Genomic DNA, 12,878 nt, shown 5'->3' on the forward strand with positions numbered 1-12,878 from the left:
TTGGGCCACAAAGAGAGAAGTTACTGATGACACAAGAGTTTATTCTTTTTATAGCTAATTGACTTAATTATTGACATAAATGCTTTTTGGATAATCATGACCTTTTATGCCCAATTTAAAGCAAATATATTTTGTACTTTTGAACCAACAAGACAAAATGATTTCTGCAGCTAATGAAATTAGATCAGTTGTACTAATATACACCTAACGCAGAGGATGTGCAACTGACCGAGTTTTAAGAAGGTGATTTGCTATCATGTGAAAATACATTTGTAGGTCAACTTTGAACAATAACTTATCCCCTCGGTTACTGGAATCTTACATTTTTACTCTTGAAGGCTCTTGACAAATTGGGAAGCAGAGAAGCACTTTGTGCTTAAACATTTTCGCATCTATTATCTTTCCTTCTGTGTGAGATTACTCAAGTTGTCAGGCACAGATAGAAACAGACTCTCTTTTATATAATTATTTCTATGGTCCTAAAAATAGCAGACCTCCCTGCTTGCCAGTATGTGAGGAGGCAACTACAGTTTTCTTTTAGAATCGTGGTGTCAAAATTTATATTAACTGAACTTTAGTTTCTTTTAAAGACATCTGATCTCTGTTTTGGGGAAATTAACAAAAACATTCTGGATGTGTAATTCATAAATCAGAAACTAAGCTGCTTCCAAAGGTTCCAAGATATGAATTGATACTGAGATTTGTTCCAACACCATGATGAACTTGGGTGGTTAGTAAGTAGTGTGGCCATATAATTTGTCATCTAAACCTGCACATTTTGGAGTGAATGAGGACATTATTAATTGTGCAGGAAAACAGTCATAACAGAAATGTCTTGGGCAAGGTAGAATGTATGGTCACCCAATTTGTGATTTCATGAATGCTGCCAGTAGCAAGAGAGCTCTGATGAGTTTTGTGTTCCAACAGACAGAGCCATAAAGTCTTGAAGAAATATACCTCAGATCAAGAATTGCAGGTCAAAGTTATTTTTCACAATTTGATCTTCCACAGGTACAGTTGTAGGAGCTATTCAATCCAGATTAATTTAGACAAAGTTGGTTGCTCAGAATATCTATAACCAAATGCTACTCCTTAATTTCTTCTTGGATCTATCTGATTTGATCCAATAGTATTAAAAAGTGTGTGTGCATATGTGTGTGCTCACACATGTATATGTCAGTTAGTAGATACCTAGATAATAATGTACAGAGATTATCTTGTTTTGAAGCTATTTGACTAATAAGAAAATAAAACCCCAGACCTGGCTCATCTTAATACTATGATCCACTAATTTAAGTAATGGACCTATATGGTAAACGCATTTAAAAATTGCTTCATAATCACTTCTCGGCCTTTTGGCTAAGATCAAGTGTAGTATCTGTTCTTATCAGTTTAATATCTGATACATCCTCTATCCAAGGACAATATATTAAATGGATTTTTGGAATTAGGAGATGGAATAGGAGCTTGCTCTGTCCACTCCATGCATCGACCTGGTATTGCAGTACTTCCAGGAATGGTGCACCCCCTCTGGGGCGAATAAAAAATTAAAAATAATAAAAAATAATAAAAAAATAAAAAAATAAAAATTTCTTCATAGATACTTCGTTATGGTGCCATAATAGTTGGGATGTTTTGATTGAAAATTAATATTGTTACAAATATTTTATTAAGTAATATAAAAATAAAAATGAATATCAATTTGTTAAACTTAATTTTATCATATTATTTATATTTAAGCAAATGACAAATAATGTGTTATGAATATTCTTTCCAGATGTTACACAAATGTACAAATTCTAGTCCATACTAAACATAAATTAGAGATGAATCTATCTTTTTTCACCCATTGCAAAATCTATTTTTTTTTAAAGCCTTACCTGAGAAATTGGTTAAAATTCTATGACATTTTGTATAGTCTACTCCTGAATTATGAAACCAGGAGTCTCACTTTTAGATATAATTGAAATTTAACATTGCTTTTAGTCTAAAGCAATTATAATTTAATAGGCTTGCTGTCTGGAGAAGAACCCACTGAAAACTATCTTTACCTTCTTTTATAGTGCAATAATTATCATTTCTGTTTAGAACATATTTTAATAAAGTGGAGGGCCAATCTAACAGTTACTGTTTTTATTTCATAATTGTATGTGTGCATTATAATATATATAATATGCACATGTTATTTATAATATTCTGTATGTTATAATTTTAAAAACTATATATGGAACATATTTATATTTATAGCTCAATATAGTTCATAGTTTTCTCAGTTGTCTCAGCCTATAACCGAGTAACGAAAATGCTTGAGATGAAATCAATTATTATCAGATGCAGATTAATCAACACCCAAAGTAAAATTTACTTTGCAAATTAAATGGGTATTTTGATGTACAAACTTGTGTTAAAGTTACTTAACCGAATTTTTAATTTTTTATCTTCATTATTTTAACAGGAAGTTCAACTTATGTATAATGCCTTCACAGGCGTAGGTGTTTTAAAATTTAATTATGCATTTTCCCTTTTTACAACCTGTATTATGACCTAATTAAGTTGGTTTAGAAAAGCTATAACCATTTAATAAATGCCGATGGTTTTCGTTTATCCTTTTCATAGGTAGGTTGATTAAAGAAATGAATATTTTTTTCTTTTTGTTTTCTTTCCTACAATGTGAAAAATGCATCCTGATACGAGGTGCAAAATTAGAATAAGATAGATTACAGGCTGAAATGGATTGTAAATCAACTTCTGTACTGTGAATATTTTATAGCAGACATTTGCAAACTAAAAAATCTGACATTTATATAGCAATGCATGCAAATTTTCCTCTTATATGTCATTTCCCTGAGATGAAAGTAATTTTAAAATGCAAGGTCAAAGAAATGATTACCCCTAACAAATAATAATAGAAGTTAAGGACAAATATCAGGAAGCAATTTGACATTTTCCTATTCTATGGAGCATTTAATACCTAATGTACACTGTCAGATAAGAGTAGGAATGGTGAGGTAGGAAATCCTTGTTGTAGTATGGAGATAACTTCAAGGTAGATAAATTGTTCCATTGATTTAATGGCTGTTATAGTTCCCTGGCGAAAAAACTGTTGGAGCTGTTCTTGTGGGACCAGAGTATCTCCTATATCTGATAAATGGTATGACCAGGACAACCTCAGTCTCAGCAGGAAAGACGCTGAACAAATTGTCAGCATGATTTACATACAAGTTGTCAACAGCATCTGGGTTGCTCTGTGAAAGAATGATGGGTAACAGATGTTCTGGGAAATGCTACCATCTGCCCTTTCTCAAAATACATCCCCGGTGAAACAATGCATTTGAATGCATGCCACAGAGATACCTTTCTTTTGAAGAACTTAACCATCCTCAATATTTCAATGTTACTTGTGGCCGTCACAAAAGCAAATGGTCAAGAGTGTAAATGCAATCAGGGTAAGTAAGTAGACAGGTCCTTGAAAGGTCTTTAAGTTTAGTCACATAGTTTGGAAAAATAATGGTTGTTGACTCTCTAGTGGGTATACCAGAAAATTTCCAGCAGGAGGCCAGGAACTCCTTTTGTGCATATCTATTAAGTGATGTCACACTAATATATTATTTAGTTAGTGGTTTGTTTAAATTCTGTAGTAATCCCATGTTATTTTAAAGCCATTTGCTTTACAATTACAGTAATAGAAATGTAAAAATAAAAATGTACAATTCAATAATTTGATGCCTGTGCTCACTTGTTCTAGAGATATAAATACGGCAATGTATCAATGTGCTGAAGGGTAAGTGTGCACTGGTTGATCAGTATTAGTAATAGTAACAGGTCAAAGCTCTCAAGAGTGAAAAATATTTAGCCACTTTCTCTTTGCCTTTTCTCCCCTGTAAGAATTATTTATTTAAGCAAAGAGTTTCTTCCCTCTGTTGAGATGGTGATAAGATTTGTGCTTGCTGGACCTGGAATCTTATATACAGTGAAAAACTCAAAATTTAATGATCTTTAAAAGATCTACCAAACAGTTTTATGTACTAAATTATTAATAAAATGTTTTTCTTCAATATACAATTATTACAAAAAAAACATTCATAAAATTTTCTTCCTTTTGTAGATTTATATTTCAAATTTTAATATATAAACTCCTTATGCATGTGATGATAATACATTTATTAAAAATGAAATAATAGAGGTTAAACTGACAGGCATTTAACAACATATATGACCATAGTGATACAGAGTTTGCTTACTTTATTATGCCTAATTAATGTAGAATTTTTTAAATGATAATCTTGAGGAATTTTATGAGCCAAATACCTTTCAAATGATAACTGATAATTTATGTATATTGTACATTTTATCACATTTAAATATATCTAATTTTTCCTTTAAGTTTGTTAAAGATGATAATTTTATGGCAACCAGAATATAAAATTAATGAAAGCAATTTAATCTTAATAGGCATTCAGAATAAGATGAAATATAGATATTTTGGGGTTGACTATGACTTGTGAGAATGCTAGGCTAGCCGAGGAATGAAATCATCTAACCTTGGATTACATAAAACCTTCATATGGCAGTCAAAGTTTTGATTTAAAAAAGAATTAAATGAACACACACACACACACACACTCAGAAAAACAATAGCCAGCCCATTTGTGGGAACATACATTTAAACCCCTAAAATCTAGCCCTAGCCTAGATTCAATGTTGGAATTCCAAAAAGTATATTTATCTTCTTAGCTTTTATCTTTTAATTTCATTGTATCTTCTTGTTGTAATCACCTTTGACAAAATCAGAGTAGGAATTACCAAAATGAATCATGGCAAATTAAAAGGAAGGGATGAGGTATGTGGTCCTCTTCTTTTAGCTAAGGCTTTCGGAAAATATAAAGCACCAGAAAATTACTGATTAATTTATGTTGTTGTAATTTCATCCAATTCAGTTCTGCAAACACTCATTGAGGAAGTAATGAGTAGTGTTGTGTGTTGTGGAGGACACGATAGGACAATGCAATTGTTGACAGGTGGTGGGGTAGTGAGACAAATCTTGTACAGAAATCCAGTGTGGGTGCCTGAAAAAGTACTATTAGATGAGCTAATGTGTCAATTAACTTAATAGTTTGTTTTTGTCTGTTTGTGTTTATCAGCAACATAGCTAAGAACATCATGACCATTTATCTATGAAAAACAAATAAGTGTAGCTAACTAGCCCATTTTTTCCTAGCCCTAAAACAAAAACAGACCTACTTATAAAGATAAAATATATCATGAAAACTATATGTATCCCTGTCAAAAAGACATATAAAGAAAGAATAAGGGCATAAGAGTCATTAAGTTCATAAATAAAAGACCAGATTCCATTATAACTCGTATCTTAATGATCCTTAAAAGATGATCAGCAGCAGCTCTGTGGTGTTAATAGCTTTTCAAGGAGGCTTGATTACACAGGACTAAGCATAGATATAAATGATTCTTCATAGTACACAATTATAGTCTATAGTAGAGGTTGAGGATGGATGTTCTTTGATTAGAGATAACATGCAAGGTATAGGAGATTGATTGCAATAATGGCCAGCATTCTCCATCTCACTCCCTTATAGCCATGTTTTTTGCCATGTGGCTTCACAATTTCTCTCACTAAAGAGGCTGAGTCTGTTTGCCTAGTCCTGAATTTTGAGTTCAGTTATATAACTCACTTAGGCCAGTGGGGCATTAGGATAGGTGATCCATGCAGAGGCTTGGAAAAAGTGCTTGTGTGTTTCCATTTTCTCTCTTATTTTCTTGGTTTGACATAAGGATATGCTTATGTCTACTTGAAGCAAGGCTATTTTAGATCACCTGAAAGCCAGCTAATCCACAGGCATGTGAGTAAGCCATACAGATCGGTAGACCAAAGATGTATGAGCCAGCCCAGTTGAAATCAATGGAATACCTCAGATGTGTGAGTTAAATAAATGTTTGACAATTCACGTCCTGAAGGTTTTGTGATTGATTTTTGCACTGCTTGACTGTAGTAGTAAATAACCGATATGCATGTGCATAGGTTATTTTTGTTTGTTTTGTTTTTGACCAGCATAATTTTTTAAAATGTGATTTGAATTAATGTCCTTAGAAAGGCATGCATTTTTCAATTAACTGAAGAGTCAATCATATACTATTGTTGTGAACCTGGAACAAATCACACATTGATGTTATTTGCTTGAATTTTGTAAATATTTACCTTTATAGCTCTTGACTTTTTTTTTTAAAGATTTATTTATTTATTTGAGAGAGCAAGAATGAGAGAGAGAGAGAGAGTACATGAGATGGGGCAGGGTCAGAGGGAGAAGCAGGCTCCTCGCCAAGCAGGGAGCATGATGCGGGACTCGATCCAGGGACTCCAGGATCATGACCTGAGCCGAAGGCAGTCGCTCAACCAACTGAGCCACCCAGGCGCCCTATAGCTCTTGACTTTTGAGGGTTTTTATAAAATGTTTATTCTTTTGAAGCAGTAAAGCACTGACACTGACTTTGATTTCACAAACGTATTTATCTATTGAGCTAAAAAATCTCTGGGTTTTCTGCCAAATAAAATATTTCAAGAATAGTTATTCAAATGCAGTTCAGTCTGTAGAGATGAACATTGTTGACCTTTATTGTAGGATTTCCTAATTGTCAGGACCAATGTCATAGAGAAAACTCAGAGAAAGCACAATGTAATTTTTTAAATGACAAAAAAATAAATTAAAGTAAAAGAAAACAAGGAAAACCTGCATTTGGTTGTTATTACATTGAACCATGTTTTATAATTAAATTTTGTTTTCAGTAATCAAAAATCTAGTTCTGAAATTAATTTAATTATGATTTTCTTTGTAAATAATAATGAAAGAGTTAAGGTAATTTTATTGACTAGTATTTAGAGGTAGTTAAAATTGTTTCCTTTCCTTTCATTAATATTTTGAATAGTTTCTTCTTCTAAAATATTATGCTAGATGATAATATACCATACTAACATACAGTCATAAACATACTGCACAGTGTAATTACTTTTGTGTTGTGAAGCATACTACAACTAGTTCCTTTTCTAAGAGTCTCTTTCTGAGCTATTCTAAACTTTATTGGGTTTTTTTCTTCTTTTTTTTTCTTTCAATTCTTTTTTCATTTGGAATATGTATCTATATACTGAGTACATGCTATGGGCTTTACAAAACCAAGCTTTAGATGTTCTCTGCTTACAGGGAGGTGGCAGTCTGTTTAGGAGGTGGACTTTTAAACAAATTAACTCCTATAAGCCTTATTATCTAAGTCACTCCTTTTACACTAAGACTGAACAATCTTGCATTGCTATTATTGATTATCAACTCTTTGAAGTTAGTGACAATGCTCTAGAGCCCTGTAGTTTTGTGTACTGCAATTCAGTGATTCAGTTAATTCCAAAGTCCTAGATCTGTGCATGACATGCAGTAGTTCCCTTGTACAGCTCTGGAGTCCTGAGTTTACAATCCCCAGCCCCTCTGGCTTCCCCTGCAGTTGAGGTGCATACAATCTTTCTGCAGTCTGGCCTGGGGTCTTCTCCAAAGCAGCAGGAACTCATTCAGCCTAGAAAAGTGTCCTCTGGATTATGGAAGAGTGAGCGTCTAAGGGGACAATTCCAAAACAGCTGGGAAAGGGAGCTAGTGGATAAATATTACAGGTAAACAATCCTAGGAGGCCTTCTGCATGCTTCTCAGAAAGTCCAGGAGGACCGAAACATAGGCTTCCAACAGCAACTACACAGTAAACACTCTCCTAAGCTACTTTTTCCTCCCTCCCTATCTGCTCACCCTGATTGGTTGCTCTAGATTGCTGGGTCCACCTCTACCTCTTTATGCCCCATATTTTTTCTCTGTTCTTAGAGGAAATCAACTAAGTCATCCCTTAATATATACTTATTGATAAATAAATGGGTTCCCATTGCTCAGTAACATATTTTACAAAGGAGCTAAATGAATATTCTCAAATAATAATGACACTTGTCACATTCAAAACCTGGGGTCCCATAAGTCCATGATTGTTTGGTTAAATTCTTAGGTGATACATTTAATATGAAGCATGAAATTGGGTGGACTCGATTGTCTTTGATTATTGAACTATTATGAATTCCGTTTTCTTGTTACATAAACATTTTTAGGTATTGCCAGATAATTAACAACAACAACAACAAAAAACTGTGTTCTTGATTGAGTTGAAGACTGAAATAGAAAAATAAATTTCACATCAAATATTTAACAATTAATGACTCCTAATCCTTGCCAGGTGAGAAATAGCTAGGGGACCTATTTCTTTCTCTTATTATGAATTTTTAAAGTATTTTTTTTCAAATGCTGTAACAGTAAAGAGAATAAATTATATATAGTTCCTTAAAATTCAAGTGACTGTACTGACAGCATGCTGAGTTATGATATGTTATTATTTACAAGAAATGTGGCTCTGGGTAAAATTACCTTCATTTATTTCTTGCTGAGTACTGAGAGTTATTGACTTTATTACTTAAAAATAATGAAATAACTTCAATAGATATTTCCAATAATTATCTTAAAATGAGATATAAGAAATTCTAGTTATATGTGATTTTTTAAAAGTTAGTTTCAGTGTATATTTTTGCATTTCCTGTTTCCCTATCTAACAGTCTTCTATTTTATAGAAAATGTATTTTTAAAGACTTTCACTTTTATAGTATTTGAGAGGCGTTATCATCAATGTCTGGTTTTCTGCATGAATTATAATTTAATACTATATTCACAAAAACTAAATTATTAAGTGTTCCCCTTTATATAACTCAGTGTGTTAATATTTATTTTTATTTTTTTAAATTATTATATTGACTTCTCAATGTCCTTTCATCATTGGTATATTTTGAGAGGGTCAAAGTATTTTTTTTTTAAAGATTTTATTTATTTATTCATGAGAGATAGAGAGAGAGAGAGGCAGAGGCAGAGGGAGAAGCAGGCTCCCCACTCCACGGGGAGCCCAATGCAGGACCCAATCCCAGGACCCTGGGATCATGACCTGAGCTGAAGGCAGATGCTTAACCGACTGAGCCACCCAGGCGTCCCAGGTCAAATTATTTTTACTAATATTTTTTCTTAACATCCTACAATGATTATTAAAATATTTGGATTTCATCATTTGTTAGGTATAAATTCATAAACATATTTCTCTTTAAGTTACCAAAAGGAATGATGACAAAAATTTATAAATATCACCATGAAGTAGATGAATATTTTCTTTATATTAAAAATAGTGTGAGATGCAGCACCAACTCTTGATTTCAGCTCAGGTCATGATCTGAGAGTTGTGAGATTGAGCCCCGTATCAGGCTCCATGCTCAGCATGGAGTCTGTTTGAGATTTGAGATTCTCTCTCTTCCTTTCCCTCTGTCCCTGCCCTAATGTTTGCCATTTCTCTCTCTCCGTCTCTCAAATAAAATAAATTAATTAAATCTCTAAAAAAACAAAATATAGTGTGAAATATTTCTTAAGGAAAAACACAAAAATTTTCAATACTTCATGTTTAAATAATATATAACATTTTTTACATAGGTATTTTCACTATCAAAATATTATATATTCTGTATTCTTATACATATTTCTCATACTTCTAAAGTATATTTATTATTACCATTTGCATGACTATAGATCATTACCTCCAGCTGAGGTATTATAATATAACAAGCTGCATATTTTGAATATACAGGCCTATTTAAAATTTTTGTTAGTATACAATATTTTGTATATTTTTTTATCTGTGAAATAAACTTTCAGAGAAGCATTTATAAAAATAAGCTTAATATATAGAATGTATATTTCATGACACACTGGTGACCAAAGTATTATGGAAGTTAAAAATTTCATTAGTCTATGAATTTATCAATTTTACTATGAATGCTCCAATATATATTTTACATCTCTTTTTCTAAATATTGTCTTCTCTAATTTTATTATATCAGGTTTGTTTAATTTACTACAATGTTGAAATATTGTTTATATTTTTAAATTAATAATATATTTTTAATTTTTCCTTTTTTAAACTGAAGGATAATTGATACTCAATGTTACATTAGTTTCAGGTGTACAACATAGTAATTTGAAACTCTGTACATTACACTATGCTCACCACAAGTATAGTTACTCCTGTCGTCATACAATGCTATTATAATATCATCAACCATATGCCCTTTGCTGTACCTTTTCTCCCTGGAACCTATTAATTCCAGAATTGGAAGCTTGTATCTCTCACTCCCCTGCACCCATTTTGCCCATCACTCCACTTTCTGCCCCACTGGCAACCATCAGTTTGTTTTCTGTATCATGGGTCTGTTTCTGCTTTTTGTTTGTTTGTTTTGTTTTTCAGATTTTACATATAAGTGAAATCATGTGGTACTTGTCTTTCTCTGCCTGACGTATTTCACTTATCATAATACACTTTAGGTCCATCCACGTTGTCTCAAATGGCAAGATCTCATCCTTTTTTATGGCAGAGTTACATTCCATCCTATATATATACATATATATATATATATATATATATATATATGTCATATCTTCTTTATCAAAGGATCTGTTATGTATCAAAGGATGCCTGGGCTGCTTCCATATCTTGCTATTGTAACTAATGCTGCAGTAAACATAGGGATGCATATATCTTTTTAAATTATTGTTTTCATTTTCTTTGGGTAAATACCCAACAGTGAAATTACTGGATCATATGATATTTATATTTTTAGTTTTTTTGAGAAACCTCAATACTGTTTTCCACAGTGGCTGCACCAATTTACATTCCCACCAACAGTGCACAAAGATGAACCTTCAATTTCTTAAATAGTCCATCTGTGTCTTTGAGCACACTAATACATACTTCTGTGGGAACCTAATACTTAACCAATTATATCACTTTATACCATCCACAGTGTGGATTTGCATTTTTTGCTTGCAATTGAGTTTGTTTGTGTCATATATAGAAGTCTGGTTTTGGAAAAGTAATTAAAAAGTTATGATGAACATTTAATTTTGGGAAATATAGATTTGAAAATGAAGATTTCCAAATAATTAAACAATGTTTAATATTTAATAGACAACAAAATTTAGTATTATAACAAAATGCAAATTTCTAATGATGCCTCCTCATTTATAGTATTCAAATAGTATCTAATTGGAATAATTATGGGAAATTTTATATGAATATGTTTTATATGAAGTTGATCATAAAAAATGGTAGATCAATTGTAAGGTAAGCCATGTAGAAAGTAAAACTCTTAAAGGATAAAACTATCCAATCTTTATTTTTGAGACAGAAAAGTAACATGGGCATGGCAGACAATTTTTTTTATTCTTGACATTTATTTACTTATATAACAGTATTTGTTCACTGTTTAAAAAAAAATGTTTTCTTGGGGTGCTTGGGTGGCTTAATTGGTTAAACATTCTGACTCTTGATTTTAGCTCAGGTCCTGATCTCAGGTTTAGGAGATCGAGCCCCGTGTTGGGCTCTGTGCCAGGTGTGGAGCCTGCTTAAGATTCTGTCTCTCCCTCACTCTCTGCCCATCTCCACTGTGCTCTCTCTCTCTCTCTCTTTCTCTGTCTCTTAAAAAAAAAGTTTTCTTTGCTACTTTTTACAGAAAGTACATTTATTCTACTACTTACTTGTTAAGATTTAAAAATATATTTTTTCCATTTTACAAATGCCAAGAAAATAATTATAGTTTTATTTTAATAAGTTTTATTTTAACCCATCTTCCCCATTACATAAGATGTAAAGTTTAGAAATAACAGCAATGTTCACAATAGCCAAACGGTGGAAAGAGCAGAGATGTCCTTCAACAGACAAATGGATTAAGAAGATGTGGACCATATATACAATGGAATATTACTCAGCCATCAGAAAGGATGAATACCCAACTTTCACATCAACATGGATGGGACTGGAGGAGATTATGCTAAGTGAAATAAGTCAAGCAGAGAAAGTCAGTTATCATGTGGTTTCACTTATTTGTGGAACATAAGGAATAGCATGGAGGACATTAGGAGAAGGAAGGGAAAAATGAAGGGGGGGAGACTCGGGGTGGGGGAGACCAACAATGAGAGACTATGGACTCCGAGAAACAAACTGAGGGTTTTAGAGGTGAAGGGGTGGGGGATGGGTTAGCACAGTGATGGGTATTAAGGAAGGCACGTATTGCATGGAACACTGGGTGTTATATGCAAACAGTGAATCATGGAACACTACATCAAAAACTAGTGATGTACTGTATGTGACTAACATAGCATAATAAGATAAAATTTTAAAAAAGAAATTGATTAATACTAATCTCTGCAACATACATTTTTATTGCAGTATTTTTATATTGATATTGATTTAAATACCTTAAATTTAAGCTTCTATTTTAAATAGATTTTTCATTTGTTTTGGCTACTATCAATTCGTTGAAAGTATAGTGTCTTTCTTAGTATTTCATACAGTGTACACATATGAAATATTTTTTATGCTCTCCAACCTCTGAAAATTTAATTTCTGCTTTTTGCTGATAGGGAAATGTTTAGTAGAGTCATGAGGTTGTTTTGATTTTATATAAATGCAGTATTTCTCCAAATACGTTTCAACTCGTTTATTCATCTTAAAGATATTCTATGTCAGTAGTGATAGAGACCGAATGCTGTCGTCCTCCCCCCACCAAATTCATATGTTGAAGCTTAATCTCCATTGTGATGGTTTTTGGAGGGGAGACTTTGAGAGGTGCTTATATCATGCGCACAGAGACCTCATGAATGACATGAGTGTCTTATAAAAGAGAACCTAGAGAACCCCTGTATCACATGAGAACACACTGAAAATACTGGACTATGAACTAGGAGGTCAGTCTTCGTTAG

At 32.6% G+C, this 12,878-nt stretch overlaps 1 non-coding gene across 1 annotated transcript; it reads left to right on the plus strand.

The window, feature by feature from the left end:
* Window positions 1-1,339: 1,339 nt before the first annotated feature.
* Window positions 1,340-1,530, plus strand: LOC123836880 (U2 spliceosomal RNA). The gene has a single exon (XR_006789104.1). It is a non-coding gene; the product is annotated as a U2 spliceosomal RNA (small nuclear RNA).
* Window positions 1,531-12,878: the final 11,348 nt, after the last annotated feature.

Source organism: Mirounga angustirostris, unplaced genomic scaffold (assembly GCF_029215605.1).
Source record: "Mirounga angustirostris isolate CCGP_5_RB_7025 unplaced genomic scaffold, mMirAng1.0.hap1 SCAF_7, whole genome shotgun sequence".
In the NCBI taxonomy this organism is placed as follows: Eukaryota; Metazoa; Chordata; class Mammalia; order Carnivora; family Phocidae; genus Mirounga; species Mirounga angustirostris.